The 16,113-nt window shown below is 46.3% G+C and overlaps 1 protein-coding gene across 7 annotated transcripts in view; it reads left to right on the top strand.

Moving 5' to 3' along the window:
* ANO5 (anoctamin 5) overlaps positions 1-16,113 on the top strand; it is a 652,338-nt gene that overhangs the window by 434,872 nt on the left and 201,353 nt on the right. The gene's annotated exons all lie outside the window — the stretch shown is intronic.

The raw sequence follows: 16,113 nt of genomic DNA on the forward strand, positions 1-16,113 counted from the left end.
ACGCCTAAGACCCCCTCAGCACACGCACCCCTTTTAAAGTGGCAAAAATTAGGGCTGCATTTAATTCAGAAAACAAATGGCTGCTGGGACATCCTTCTGCACAGCCTCGGTGAACTGCCGCTATTGCCCTTTGTTTTTGTCCTTTTAACCCACGTGGGGAACAAGTGCATGTTTGTGTATGGCAAGCAAGCGTTCACAGGATCTCAACCCATTTTTTTGCAAAGTTTCCACTAATTCCATATGCCGCCGACCCCCACTCGCCCACCTTGTACGTTTGAAACTCTGGACCTCATGCAACATTCAATTACATGTTTTGGGGTGTGGAACGTAATCCTAGAGTTGTAGGCATGCATACTATTATTCCTATGCAGTCGCCGCACGCCGCTCATTCCTTATTTCTGTCTGGATTATTTTCTAACTCTCTACTGAACAGTATAGTATGAGCAGAACCCCATTGAAATTCAATTAAAAAATAATCACTACTTAGAATTACTATTTTGAAATGTTGTAGGCACAGTAAGCCACTTAGTCTTAGTGAGGCTAAAAGAAGCAATTTGAAGGAAATGCATATTCGTCCTCTAAAGTTGGAAAAATATGGTGCATGTTGTCTCTATTGTTATACTGTCCCAATGAAATATTTTAAAATGTTTTTGTACTTCTTTGCATATCTCCAAGAATAACTTGGGCAAAACATATGCACATTTGTTGAAATCACTTTACAGCAGCCACACAACATAACATGGTCCATGATGTCCACTAGTTTAGCAGTATTATAATATTAACCATATCTTAATAAATTAAAACTTTCAACAAAGGCGAGTAGAGCAATACACATATGATTTGATGAGGCATTATGGAAGTTTATAAGGGGTACAAAGATGAAGATCCAGAGCACACAGGATCTAGCTTTGGATACTCTGACAAAAGATGTTCTGTTTCTGCGGAAATCCAGAGACCTCCCACCCTTGTGTAACTTTGAGCCTCTTCTAGGATGGCCATCAGATTAAATTGAAACTTAATGAAAACACTTGGGGCAGACAGTAACTGGATATCTTTGGTAGCAAATGGTTTGAATTTGTCTAAATATTAGCACTTGAAGCAGGGTTTCAACATATATGTATTCATTAGAATAGCCAATAGTCTTAGTCCTTCAATAGCAGATCTCTTTAAAAATAGCTTGTATGTGAGAGTCCCATTGCATCCCCATTGGCTAAAGCCTGCCAGTTGTAGAATCTACACCCCATTTTTTAATTTTAATAAAAGGCATCCTTTGAAGATCTCCCCTAACAACTAACAGGTGTTCGTGGTGTGGATGTGAATTACTGCATAAGCCCCTATATAAGCTGAGACTAATCTTGTTCACAGCATTTTACTCATCTAGATCTTCTTTCATAGCTTACAAATCATTTTTAAATGCAGTCCTTCCTGCATTCTTAATTTAGTCAAAATTAAACAATGGTCCCAAGAGTTAATGCTGGTATATTTTGTAGCTTGGAAAGTTGTAACAGCAGTCCAATTAAAAACCAACCACATTATTTAGTGGCTCTGCTGACTGTGTTATGTCAGTCCTCTGATCCATATCCCATATTGTGCATTATTGCATCTCCCTGTACATTCACCAGTCATTGATGCTTCTATTGCCCCACTGTATCTTAGTTCCTCCTAGGAAGCCCAGGCATGACCTACTCCCCCCGCCCCCACCTCCACCCCTATCATCCTCCGTCATCCTTGCTTATTCTCTCATTATCAAACATCTTCTGGGTGAGCGTATTCCGGGCCAGCACATCTTTGCTCCTTTCCCTTTGGCCTCTATCCATCGCTCTGTGCCACACCACAGTGTCAGCCATCGCCCCTACTCGTAGGCCCCCCTCAACCATGCTTCAATACTGGGGCCAGTGGCCTGTTTCCAGGCCATGGCTATCCGTCTTTTGGTTATTATGTATGTAAGTAAGGTCCTTCATTATCGTCAAATATGTCATCTGCCTACTCTGTCCTCGCCCTCTCTTCCCCTTGGAAACATCCCTAATAAGCATGCCTCTGGTGGCCATCCTCTCATGTCCACTCCTCCCTCTGCCACCCTGTCCACAATTGCTGCCCAGAATGTTTGTATAACTGGGCAGGTTCAGAAAGTGTGGAGCATTCGTGCTTCCGCCGCATAGCACCCAGGACAGGCCTGTTTTCCTGCTCCTGATATCTGTGATGTCCTGTGCAGTGTCATATAATTCCGATGTGTCACATACAACTGAATCAAATTAAATCTAACATTTCTGGACACCCATTTCATGTAAAGGAGTACATTACCCCATTCCACATCTGTAAATTCCCTGCCTAGGGCTACCTCCCATATTTACTGTATCTTTGTCAACCCAAATCCCCGTCTTCCCATCAATAATTCATATAGTCTAGATACTATATTTTCCCCCATCCGTGACATCATACATGATTGTTGGTGTGCCATCCATCTCTATTCCTGGCCGAACTTCGGGCCATCTCTTCGCAATTATTCCCACCATACTCATATGTGTTAAGAACTGGCTCTCTGGAATTCCATTATCCTTACACAAGGTCTCAAACTCTTGTAACCGCCCTTCCTCCACTAAGTCACCCACAGTGGCTACCCCTTTCACTTCCCATTGGATTCTAACTGCTTCCCTCATTTCCCAATGCCTACTCACCAACCCTACCTGGGGAATGTGTGGGTAATATGGGTAATATGGGTCTACCATCCTTATCAATTTCCAAGCTCTCCTCCACATCTTCTTTCCCTGGGATACCAAATGTGGCATGTTCATTAAACTCCCGTCCTCCACCCATAATACTGCTTTCAGATAGAGGGGTTTGACCCATGGTTGCAGTAGCTCCGTATCCACTGTAGGCTCATCCACTATCCACCCAATGACAAATTGTAGCTGTCCAGCTAAATGGTATATTTTTAGGTACGCGTATCCCTCATAATCACTATGCAGCGCTCTCAATGCTATCCTGCATCTCTTGCAGCCCATAGGAATTTGACGCTATCAATCTTATGGAAGAATGTCCCAGGTAAGGTAATTTGTATGGAATGTTCGCCAAATGATACAATTTCGAGGGGATTGGGTCCTCCTACGTATTCCATATCTAGGACAGTAATCACCACAGCTGTGCTGCTTCGGAAAATCTTTCTGCGTCCTGCGTCGATGACGTTGATACGCCGTCCTCGAGGACTTCCTCCGACAGCCGACGTCACCAGATGTTAAAAGTAGGACGCACGACGCCCGTAGCCGTAGTTATGTTTTTTCCGCGGATGTGTTCCCTTCGGAGATCTCGGCGCGCCTCGACTCTTTGGAGTTTCTGTTCTTTTGGTTCTTCGAAACTGTTGGTTTTGTGTAGTATTCTCGGGATGCCTTCCTCTTCTTCCACCGCGCGTTCGGGCTTCATGAAGTGTGGGGACTGCGGGTCCAAGATGTTGGTGACTGACTCGCACAACGCCTGCCTCTGGTAAGCCCACGACACGGATGATTGTGTCGACTGCCAGTCGCTTACGTCCAAGGCCTTGCGGGAACGTAAGATGAAGCTGTTGGTCGGTAAGGTGTCCAAGCCCCGGAAGGCGAGGTCCACTGGGCTTTCGACGGACGATTTGAGGGGCGACTCTCCGCATCGTAGTCGTAAGTCTAGGGGGTCTCGGTCCCAGAGTGGGCCCAGCCACTCCTTTGACTCCCGGAAGCGCCGTCATCGGTCGCCTTCCCCGTCCTCATCCGAGGACTCCGTCCGTCGGCGGGTTTCTTATCCCACCAAGCGTTCCTCTCTGGAGGAATGGGCTTCCTTCGGGAAGAAAATGTTGGCGATTCTTGAATCGCAGGGCTCCGGTCCGTCCGCACCTCCGAGAGGGGTCGGTCGTGACCGTACTTGAGACGCCGCTCGTACGCCTCCGGGCTCGGGTGGTCGGCACAATTCGCGGAGAGGTCCCGATCGGACAAGGGGAATGGTTCCAGTCATGCCCGTTCCAGGTCCCGGTCCTTGACGCGCTTGAGCCTGTGTGCACCTGTGAAGTCTTCGAAGAAGACGTCGACGCCAGTGGCACCGAGGTCATCGATGGACTCTCTCGAGGCTCCGCCTCCGAGTAAGTTGTTAACGCCATTGGCGCCCAGGCTGTCGAAGGACACTAGGGGCTCCGCCCTCAAGCTGCGCTTGACGTCCACGCCGTTTCACTCGACGCCCTCGCCGCCTTTCAAGGCTGTTGTCAGAGGTACTCCGTGGCATGGGGGAACCCCCCCTAGAAAGGCTCTTGCCAAGGCAAAACATGTCTTTCTCCCTTATTCATTGCCCACTTTCCAGCCTATGGAGTATATTTCTGAGGTGGAAGAGGGTTCTGAAGATGGGTTGGTTCCGGACACGGTACCAGATGAGATTCTTTCTGGTCATAGCCAGATTGAGGACTTGCGTCAGTCACTGCATGACGCCAGTGGTATGGACACCCCTCCGGAGGTGGAGTTCTGTAGGCCTGAACCTGGCACCCATGCCGAGTCATCATACCAGTCAGGAGGGTCATGGACTACTTGGGGTGGTGGTCGGCGCCCCCAGTTGATTTTGTGCAGGATGACCTGAAGGACCTGACCTCGACTAAGGTCCTCCCACTGACCCGGTTCTGCCATTCCATATGGCTTTGCAAAGAAGGGTGGCCGCGAAAATACCGCCCAGCCAGTAGTGAACCCTGCTACTTGACCACGCCCCCACTCCGGAGATTTTGGTGGTGCAGGCGGCTACGGCCCCAGCAAAGCAGGCGTCGTATACGACCATCCCTCCTGATAGGGACGACAAGCGTTTTGATGGCTGGGCGAAGAAAGTGTTTTCTTCAGGGGGTATGGCTCTTCAGGCGGCCAACTCTGTGTGTGCCTTGTCACGTTTCAAGCACGCTCTGTGGAACTGTATTTCCTTAGCGGCTGAACATATTCCCAAAGGGGACGTACGGGATGGTTTTCTTGCTATTATTCAGGATGGCAAGGATGCTATGTGTGAGTCTGTTCAGTCGGGTTTGGACATGGCAGACTGTGTCAGCCGGTCCATGGCGGTGAGAACTGTGATACGCAGGTTTGCGTGGTTGAGGAATTCAGGGTTTGCTCCTGATGTGCAAGCCAGGCTCCTCAACATGCCTTTTGATGGTGAACATCTTTTTGGCAGCAAGGCTGACGAGAGCCTTGAGAGGTTGCAGACCTCCAAAGCTGCAGCAAAGTCGTTGGGCACTGCAGTCCACCAACCTCTGCTTTTTCGTCCTAGGGGACAGCAGTGGAGGGGAGGTTCCTTTCGTTATTACTCCTCCTTAGTAAAGCGAGAGGAGCTGCAAGTCAAAGGGGCAACCGTGGGAGTGCCAGAGGTGGAAAACAAGGTACTCGAGGTGCCAAGGCCACGCAAGCATTTGCCCCTTTGCCCTCAGGCAATGCCGCAGCTGCTTCTGCTCAGTCAAGAGGCCCATGCTTCGCCGGATGGGGGAAGGCTGGCGCAGAATCTTGTAGAATGGCGTGCCATTACTTCAGATGTGTGGGTTCTGGAGATCATAGCCCATGGCTACTGTCTTCCTTTCCGGCAGAGGCCTCACGACAATCCACCAGGGAATCTCTTTGAAGAGTCCGGATCCGCTCCTTGTGCAGGATATTCAATCCCTGCTGGAGAAAGGCGCCATAGAACTGGTGCCTGTAGCGGAGAGGAACAAGGGATGGTATTCCCCTTATTTTTTTATTTCGAAGAAAGACTGGGGATTGAGACCCATCATGGACTTGCACGGTTTGAACAAACTCCTCAGGAAGGACCAGTTCAAGATGGTTACTCTCTCAAGTCCTCCAGGCCCTTCAACTTCAGGACTGGCTGGTGTCTCTCGACCTCAAGAACGCTTATTTTTATGTGCCAATCCATCCCAAGCACAAGAAGTACCTGAGGTTCGCGTTTGGCGACTCGCACTTTCAGTTTTGGGTCCTGCCGTTCGGATTGATCTCTGCCCCGAGGGTTTTCACCAAGCTCATGGTGGTGGTGGCAGCGTATCTCAGGAAAGGGGGGATTCACGTCTACCCCTACCTGGACGATTGGTTGATCAGGGCGTGCTCTCCCGAGCAAGTCCTGGATCATCTGTCCGTCACCTGCCACTCCCTTCGCAGGCTGGGCTTCTCCCTCAACTTAAAGAAGTCCCAACTCGGCAGCTCCAGTACATCGGAGCAGTGCTCGACACGTCCCTGGGGCAGTGCTTTCCTCCCCAGGGGAGGGCTCATCACATTGAGCAGATGGTGCACAAGTTCCCACATGCCCAGAGTCTCCCTGCGTTAGAGTTCTTGAGATTGCTCGACCTCATGGCATCCTGCAGTCTTGTTCCAGAGGCCAGGTTGCGAATGAGATCTTTGCAATGGGCACTCAAGCTCCAGTGGTCTCAGTCCTCCGGCAGGATGTCGGACCCTGTTCAGGTGCCGCCCTTGGTTGCCCAGGACCTTCTGTGGTGCGCCGTTGAAGGCAATCTGATGAAGGGGGTTCCTTTTTGGCTACCCTGGCCGGAGGTGACGATCATGACGGACGCATCCCTCACGGGACGGGGAGCCCATGCCAACGAGTTGTCAGCGGTCGTTGGTCTCCGTCGGAGTCCAGACTCCATATCAATTTGTTGGAGCTGAGGGCTCTCAGGCTTGCCCTGAAGGCTTTTCTGCTGACTGTGTGAGGAAAGAATGTCCTGATTCTGACGGACAATACAGTGGCCATGCACTACCTCAACAAAAAGGGGGGGGGCAGGGTCACTTCCTCTGTGCAGGGAGGCGATGCAGCTCTGCTTCTGAGCCATCCAGCAGGAAATTTCGATCTCAGCAGTTCATCTGGCCGGAGACGAGAATGAGACAGCGGATGCTCTGAGCAGGCAGGGCATGATCTCTCACGAGTGGGAGCTGGTTCAGGAGATTCTCCTGGAGATCTTTGCCCTTTTGCGGACCCCTCAAGTGGATCTCTTCGCCTCCAGTGTCAACAGGAAGTGCGAAAAGTTCTGCTTGCATTAATTTCTTCCAAGAGGAGCCTTAGGAGATGCGTTTGTAGTGGAGTGGTCCTTCCCACTGCTGTACGCGTTTCCTCCAGTCCCCGTCATTCCGCAAGTGCTGCGGAGGTTACGGAGGTTCGGTTCCCGGATGATCCTCATTGCTCCAGCATGGGCCAGGAGGACGTGGTACCCGGACCTTCTCGATTTGTCCATCTGCCCTCCACGTCGTCTTCCGTACCGAGAAGATCTGCTCTCACGGGAGGGGGGGTCAGGTTCTCCATCCAGAGGTCAGATCCCTCAACCTTCACGCTTGGCTTCTGAAAGGTTGAGGTATAATCATTGGGACCTCCCTGAAGATGTGATGGAGGTGTTGCTTTTGGCCAGACAGCTGGCAACAAAGTCCCTGTACCGTTGCTGTTGGAGAAAGTTCTGCAATTGGTGCAGGGTTCAGAATGTGGATCCTGTTTCATGTGACATTCCTATCGTTCTTTCTTTTTTGCTTTCTTTGGCCCACAAGGGCCTGCAAGTGGGTACCGTTAAAGGTTATTTGGCTGCGCTGTCTATATTTAAGTGCTCATCTGAGGTGTGTCCTTATTTTAAAATCCTTTTAATTTCTCAGTTTCTGAAAGAGCTCACTAATGTGATCCCTCCGTCACCTTTCCAGGTGCCCGGTTGGGATCTGAACCTTGTTCTCAAGTTTCTAATGGGTGCTCTCTTTGAGCCTTTGCATTCTTGTCCTTTGAGACTGTTAACCCATAAAACTGTGTTTTTAGTTGCGGTCACTTCTGCTCGCAGAGTGAGTGAGTTACAGGCACTTTCAGTTAAGCCACCCTTCACTGTGTTTCATAAGGACAGGGTTGTCCTTGGAGTTCGTCCTTCCTTTCTTCCGAAGGTGGTGTCGGAATTCCATTTAAGCCAGAAGGTTATTCTTCCGGCATTTTATCCTCCTCCACATCCTGGTAAGGAAGAGGAGAGGCTCCATAGGCTGGATCCTAGGAGAGCTTTAAGCTTCTACATTTCACGCATTTCCCGGGTCAGAGTGGACGATCAACTCTTTATTGGTTACGCTGGAAGGCGTTTGGGACAAGATGTTACTAAGCAGACTTTGTCTCGATGGATTATCTTGGCAATTGCCGAATGTTACCGCTTGGCGGGTAAGGACCCTCCGGTAGGCTTACGGGCCCATTCTACTAGGGGTATGGCTGCCTCTACTGCCCTTCTGAGGGGTGTTCCTATTCGTAACATCTGTGATGCAGCCACCTGGGCTTTGGTCCATACTTTTGTACGTCACTACTCCCTCGATTCTATCCGAGGGCAGGATCTGGCCTTTGGCAAGGCGGTCCTTTACTTTGCAATTTGATTGGGCATTCTAAATTTGTATATTCTAAATTCTTTTCCCACCTCCTTATGTTGGTACTGCTTTGGGAGTCTGTCATAGATATGCAACACGTCGGAGGACCCACTCCCCTCGAATATCAAGTTACTCTCTTACCTGGTAACGTTCTTTAGATGGGATGGTGCGATGACGTATTCCATATCGCTCCCTCCCTGCCTACCCCGCTACAGAATTTCTTATGCGATTGCAGTTTACGTTTCCGCAAGGCTTTCTGTGGTCATACTGGCAGAAGATTTATGCCACACGTTCTGGGAAAAAACTACAACTGATGCTACGTGCGTCCTACTTATAACATCTGGTGACGTCGGCCTTCGGAGGAGGTCCTCGAGGACGGCGTATTGACGCAGGACGCAGACGCCGGAAGATTTTCCGAAGCAGCACAGCTGTGGTGATTACTCTCATAGATATGGAATACGTCGTCGGTCCATCCCATCGAAAGAACGTTACCAGGTAAGAGTAACTTGTTAAACTTCAGCAGCGCCATCATCTTAATCAGTGCAGCCCTGTCTGCTATTGATAACGGCAGTACCTTCCAAAACAGCATGCTCTTTTGAAGACTGTTACACACCCTCTGTGTGTTCTGCGCATGTGTCTCTGAGGTTGTGCCAAATATCCATCCCCAAATATCTGAACGACTGCAGTGACCATTTTATGCCTAGGACCGGGAGATGGCTTTCATCCAAGGTCTTCGGGGTCCCCAACCGGAACCAGCAGGATTTTTCTCTGCTGATCCTTATCCCTTGGAGTTCTGCTTATCTGCCCAGCACCTCTAATATGTAGGGTAGATTGTCCTCCAGTGCAAAGACTGGAGGGGCATATCTGTACCTCTGGCCACTATATGCTAAGGTAAAGGCACAGAACAACCCCAGCAAGGCTCTCAATTTAGTAATGCTGGGCATCCAGGCTTAAGCGTTCAGGAGGTGATGCAGGCAGGCTCTTGAGTACAGTGTTAACCCAAAGCCCCCACAAGGGAATGTCCACACACTATCTTAGGTGATAACACAGCTTCTTTATATAAAATAAGGTTTGCTACTTCCAACAACAGTATATATGTATACATAATAACACTTGTACATGGAAAGACTTACTCAGAGAATGGTAAATATACTCTGTGTTACCACACACTACTTACATTCAGTAAGAATTGCACTACCTGCAGACAGTTTTAAATGGCAGGTGAATTCTTAAATAAGATCTAACCAGCATAGAATAGGAAATAAAGGCAGGTTGGTTACGAACAGTAGCAGAATGTTATCTTTAAACTAGACAAGTAATTCTGAGAGAGGATCCCCCCCCCCCCAACCTGGGCAACCTGTAATAGAAAAGTTAGGGAGTAAATTATGTAGTCTTTTACAGCCCAGTCCACTTTCTTTTAAAAGGTTCTCCCACCCCAAAGTACCTAAGAGGCCACTGGAGAGCAGGACCCAAGATGAATCGGGACCCCTGGATGACTCCTGAGGCTAGAAGATGCTCTTCCTCATCACAGTACCTTTTGGTGCCTTTGCAGGCGAAGTGGCAGAGTTTTTTGGCTTTACTCGATGATTCCATCTGAGGCTGGACCCCTTTTGGAAGGAGCCACTGGGATGCGGAGTCCAAGAATAAAAAGGAACCAAAGTCTTTCAGAATGGCAGCATTTTGGCTCTTCGCCGTGCTCTCCTTTGGTCAATGATTTCTCTGACTGTAGAAGTCCTGTGAAAAAAACTTGCTGTGGTCTACTTAAAGGCTTGGTGGATGTAAATAAGATTGCTGGGACCCTTCAATGACTTCTGGCCACGATGGGTGCATAGGTCGGGTTTCGAAATATCATGGTTGTTCCTCTTTCGGTTCTTCGGTGCTACAGCGCAACACAGACCTCCTGGATGGCTTCTGGTGACCTGGACTCGACCACTGGAGTGGACCTCGGACCCTCACCGAGACTGGACCCTTGGGATGACTTTGTTAGCTTCTAGTGGCGGTAAGCCCACTGGCAGACCTTCCACAGCACTCCATGACTCTGGGTTCACTCCGGTGGGGAAAAAGTGGTCCGTGGTGACTGCAAGGAAGTCCTTTGAAATGTTCTTAGGCAGTTTGTAACTTTCGCAGCTCCGGGTGTCCAGCACCAATGGACTTCTCTGGCTCGAGATATGCGGCACTCCTCTTCTGGACTTCGAAGACCACTTCTCCGAATGGCAGGCACACAGGACTGGCTTCCAGGATACTTCGATGAAGAGTAGCAGTCTTGCACGATGGTGCCTTGTAGCTCGTGGAGAGGTCTTCTTTGCAGGTCCTCTCTGGATCAGTCCTTGGGAGATATGACGATTGGTGAAGAAATGCAGCATCAGACTTCTCTTCCAGCTGGGCTTCAAGGAGCAGCTTCTTCTTGCTAAGCATTCGACTTCAGCTACTGAACAAATTGGTAAGTGAGAGGTCCCTAGATATACACATCTGTCCCTCATTCACTCTGCCTGAGCCAGGCTCAGTCAGCCAATCACACACTACAGCATTTATTCATGCAGGCAGGCAGCCAATCGGGCTCACAGGCATTCAGGTCCATTCACTCCACCCAGACACCCATAACAAAAGGTGTTGATTGGGGCACATACCCAGCCCTTCAACACACTACACTGTATTCATGTCCGTTTCAGGCAGGGCTGTCTCATTCCTTGTGGTGGATGAAAATAAGACTGCTGGGACTCTTCAATGACTTCTGACCACGATGGGTGCAAAGGTCCGGTTTCAGAATATCGTGGTTTTTCGAAGCCATACAGGAACCAGACACCCATAACCGAGAATGTGAGTTCGCGTCAGACTCCATTCACACAGGTCCCACCCCTAGGGTGTACCCACAACACCTGGGAAGGCTCCAGTCAGTCTGACGGGTGGCAGCCCCAGAGCCAGATATGGTATTTTCACCCAACAGCTAGTCGGGAGGAAAGGGAACAACAGATGCATATATGGTGTTGCCACCCTCCAGCCAGCCATTCAGGAGGAAGGGGCAGAGTCTGGGGCTTCCCAGGGCTAAAACAAGGTAAAAATGAAAAGGTAATAGGCAATAGAAATCAAGAGGCCACAAGAGCCATCTTATCTTCTGCCAGGAATCCACTGATCCCTATGGCAGGGTCTGGGTATCCCAAAATGGAGGATACCTAGAGCCACTGTCAAGTCGGCATGTAGCTGCTTCCAGTCCATTGTTGGGGAGATTTCTCAGAAATGTGCTAATTTCTCTCTACCTTAGAGACCCCCAGCCACTTTGCTGGATTTTGAGGACTTGATTTTTTTACCTGGAGAGAGTGAGAACTTCTTTCCCCACTCTCTCATGTATTTTAATGTGATTTTTGAACTCTGTTTCTTTTGGTTGTGGAGTCTGACAAACTCCATAGGCATCTTTTACATTGTGTCACACAGCACCTTCAGTGCAGTGGCACAGGGAAGTCTGTCAGATTTCCCAAAGGTTTAAATACCTTCTCTTGGATAAACTACTGTTTCCAAGAGCAGTAAAGTGAAATTGACTTTACTTACAATTGTAACTTTCTAGACCCAGCACACACTATTTTACAATAGGGTGCTGGAGGGGTTACTTATGTTATCTTTTTCCTCACTGAATCGCTGGTGGCAGTGATTTACTTTTAACTACTGTGGTGTGCATTTACCGCAGGCTGAGTTCCTGACACTGGGGACAGCCCAGGAGCTTCAATAAAAAAAATCCCTTTTATTTGTAGCAAGGGAGACCTCAGGGGTCACAGATGGGACCCCCAGATTACATCCCTGATTAAAAGACAACGGGAGGATAATGGGCAATGCAACACTAATAATGGACTGAATGACAACACTGAATGACAACTTGTCTGTCAATAATAGCTGAGGCCTGTGGTGACCACTTTTATGACATTAGAAGAGAGAAGGCGACTAATATGGGGGGTCTGAGGTTCAGAAAAACCAAAGGAAAATTGTGGAACAGTTTCTGGGCCTTATCCTCTTAACTATTTAATTTTAGAGAAGTTGCCTTTAGACCAAGAATCAGTCATCTTGAACAGGGCAAATGCATTAGGCCTATTGAACAGAGCCCCGTTGCTTGCCCAAATTAACTTCAAAGATATTTCTTGGGTAGAATTTTGGAATAATTATTGATTAGATAAGGTGATATTGCATTTTATCCTCTGTTAATTGATGGAGCAAGTCACTGACAAAGCAGATTACATTATACCATGGGGATAGGATATTTCGATTTTTTTGTACCGAACCACTCTGTACTCAAGATGGACTGGAATCAAAACAAAATCAACAGAGGTTCTGCCTTGCATCTGCACTGCTGCTACAGACCAAATGTTTTAGAGACAATAGTTCCAAAAGGAACCGATTGTGAATACCAACGCCGGTAGTCAGAAATTTGATGAAAATTAAAATTGGAGCTGGCTTGTTGGTGCTCTCGTTACCCACCCCACATTTTCTCAATGACAGGCGATATCAATGAGCAAAGAAATCCAACACATTTCCTGGAACGCTAGGCGATGTATTCAACTTTTCCACAAAGAGAATGCGGCCCTATGCGCTGTTGATTTCTTCCGCTTACAGCTGTTGATATCTTCTGCTTAATGACGTCTTGGCTTTAGAAAGCCCTGATTCTGATGGATTCACTCTGCTTCTCTCTCCGCATATAAAGGTGATAAAGGGTGTCCAGTCTCCAGTTTACTGGTTGGAGTCCACAATAACCTTTTTGTTCAACCATTGCTTTATGCACAGCCACATTCCTTGTGCAAGCATTGGAGTTTAAATGGGATACCTCGGTTTACCCATTTTTACAATATACTTTGGTGCTGAATCTTTATTGAAACCCTGTAAAGATTGCTCAATCGGACTTCGTTGATGCAGAGAGTATTGTTTTTAATTGTCACATTTTAAGAAATTCTAATTCTATTTTACTGTGTGGTGATTTAAATTCTTTGTGTGTCCCAATTTAAGGGTGTAAATGTTGTTCATTCTCTAATAAGGCTGTCTCCAGAAGGGGGAGGGCTTGGATGTCGCTTATGGAGGCTTGCAGTTTTTGTATCTTGAACGGAAACCTCCTTGGAGATGAACCACCTCATCATACATGGTTCCGATGGTTACAAACCAATGTTTTGGATTACTTTTTTGTGTCTGAAGACATTATTATAAATGTCAAATCTTTGCATTTTGAGCATGCAACGTGAGTGACCATCTCCACCTTTGTGTGAATGGTGGGTGCAGGCTATGTCAGCCGGACCAAATATGTATTGTAACGACTTGGACATAAATCAAGGTGGGAACTACTTATCATGGAATAGGCACAACATAAAGGTTTTTAATACCATTCTATCTGATATCTATACAGAAGAGGGGTTTTACGAGTTGCTAAAAGCATATCACCTTCTATGATATAACTAAATATGTATACGGATTAATGCACAAGCCTAATAAATCCCAGATGGTCCCTAAGCAAAAGAGAACTGTGTAGGCCCTTGAGAAGATTACATCCGGCAAATACGGTTCAGCAAAGACGCATAAGGAGCTCTTATAATATTTGGAGGCGCCAATACAAATATAAACAATTGTTGAATGAAGCACAGAAAATGCCTAATGTGCTAGCTAGTAAAGATGCACAAGATTTCTGGTGCTCAAAATCAACTCAGATTCACAATTTCAAACTAGCGCCCAAGTTACCCCTATTTCACAGGACAAATGGGTAGGGCATTTTCAGGGCATTTATGCCAGCATGGGTAATGATTCGAACTCGATTTTGTGCAGTAGTCGGGAAGCTGGAGATGGACTTTGTTGACCTGTGTAATTTAATTTCCCGTTGTAGTAATTCTAGGGCCCCAGGGCCTGATGGTTTATCTACCATGGTATTGAAGGTAAATGTTGCATTCAGGAGAAATGCCCCATTGTCTATTTTTGACATGGTTTTATCATGTAAAAAGATCCCTGATTTGTGGTTGTGCTCGATAATAGCACCTATTAACAAAAGGGGCCTCAAGCGGGACTTAGTCCCCCTTCTCTATGGTCTGTTTATCTCCATTTCCTCTGCCTTTAATTGTAGTTGCTACTTTCCACCTTTTCTAGCGGATAAACAAATGAATTACCTGCTATATGCTGATGATATGGTGCCGATGGACTACACGCCGATTGGCGTACAGCGCCAACTTAAAGGCCTTGAAGAATACATTAAATTATTTGCTTGACAATAAATGTTAACAAAATGAGTTTTCTTTTCGGCCAGGAGGGAAATCATTTTATGGTAGTTTTAAATGGGTTTTGCGAAAACAATTGGAACGAGTGACTCAATTTTTATTAACAAAAAATATAAAATGATCTCGCTGGCAGTCCAGACTGTACAGATAAATAAGATGTGTTGTCGGGTTTCCCTCGTCCCTGCAATAGGGTATTATAATAAGAAAGTAATCCTGTGGGTTACTTATGGTGCTGACACCATATTGTTAGCATTACATGTTAATTGGGGTAAGCTAAGAGGGTCCCTTTTGGCAGAAAGTTTTAAATCTTCCTACCGGAGTTCCCACATCTCTAGTTGGGTTTGAGCTGGGGCAACATAGATTTATGTTCGTGACATATGGAAACGTTTTGTTTTTGTTGGATAAAATTGTGTCAGCCGATCTGGTGGCAATTAAAACTAAATGTTAACAACTGGGTGTATAAGTGCAGTTAGTATATTGCACAGTATGATGTTACCCAGGAATTGGTGTGGGATTTTCCTTTTATAGCCACAAAAAACCTCTGGGACTTAAACAGAGCTTTTACTGGTTATACTCTGGGATATTTTTAGACATAAGTCCTGTTGGTATACTACCTTATTACTTTTATATACATTTCCGAAATTCTTTTTGGAACGCTCATTTCTTACGCCTAAGATTTAAACTTTGTCCTACCAAAGAGATTTTAGCAGCTAGAGAGAAAATTAAGAGAATTGAGAATTTGTAGATTTTGCCAAGAAAAAGGAAGCATTGAGACAATTTGCCATTTATTTTTACAATGCTCACTTAACATCTGATCACACTTAAGCCTGATCACATAACCTCTATTGGCTCCCCTATGCATCTGGGCTTTGGTGTGTGGTACAAATATAAAAATGTAATCTAAATGTCATGCTTTAACTGCTCGTCTATTTTACTTTGGACATCCTTTACAGGATTTTAAGACTTTTACGAGCAGTTAAGTATGGCAATATGTTCTAATTTCGAGGTAAAATGGGTGACGCTTTGCTGCATTGCGTTTTTATAGAAATTGTTTCTATGATGGTGCTAATATGTGTTTGCTGCTGAGTAATGACAACGTTTTGATGTATTAAGAAGCATATTTTTATAAGTATCAATTTCTTTGGTGAGAATTGCTTGAAGATCTGATAATTTGTGTCTGCTGATAATTTGTGTCTGCTGCTAAGTGATGACAATGTTTGAATCTATTAAGAAGCATGTTTTGTATGTGCTAACTTGTAGGGTGGGAATTGTTTGAAATCTGATGGGTATTCATCAGTTTTTCTTTTCCTATCGTGTCTTTTTTTCATAATGTTTTATGAGTTGAAGATGTGTCTTTTGTATTTTTGTTTAATTTACCTTTGGTGAGAAGTTTATTTTTCTTATTTTTTGCTGACCTAATTCACCAATAAAAAAAAATAAAAACTTGATAATCCTTCTTCTTTACAGTGTGTTATTGAGGTGTTGCTTATCTTGGTGATATAAACACAATTATATTACTGGCATTTATTATTGTGTGGGAACTCCTAATATGA

This window comes from Ambystoma mexicanum, chromosome 11, assembly GCF_040938575.1.
Source record: "Ambystoma mexicanum isolate Mex_15411 chromosome 11, UKY_AmexF1_1, whole genome shotgun sequence".
Classification (NCBI taxonomy): domain Eukaryota; kingdom Metazoa; phylum Chordata; class Amphibia; order Caudata; family Ambystomatidae; genus Ambystoma; species Ambystoma mexicanum.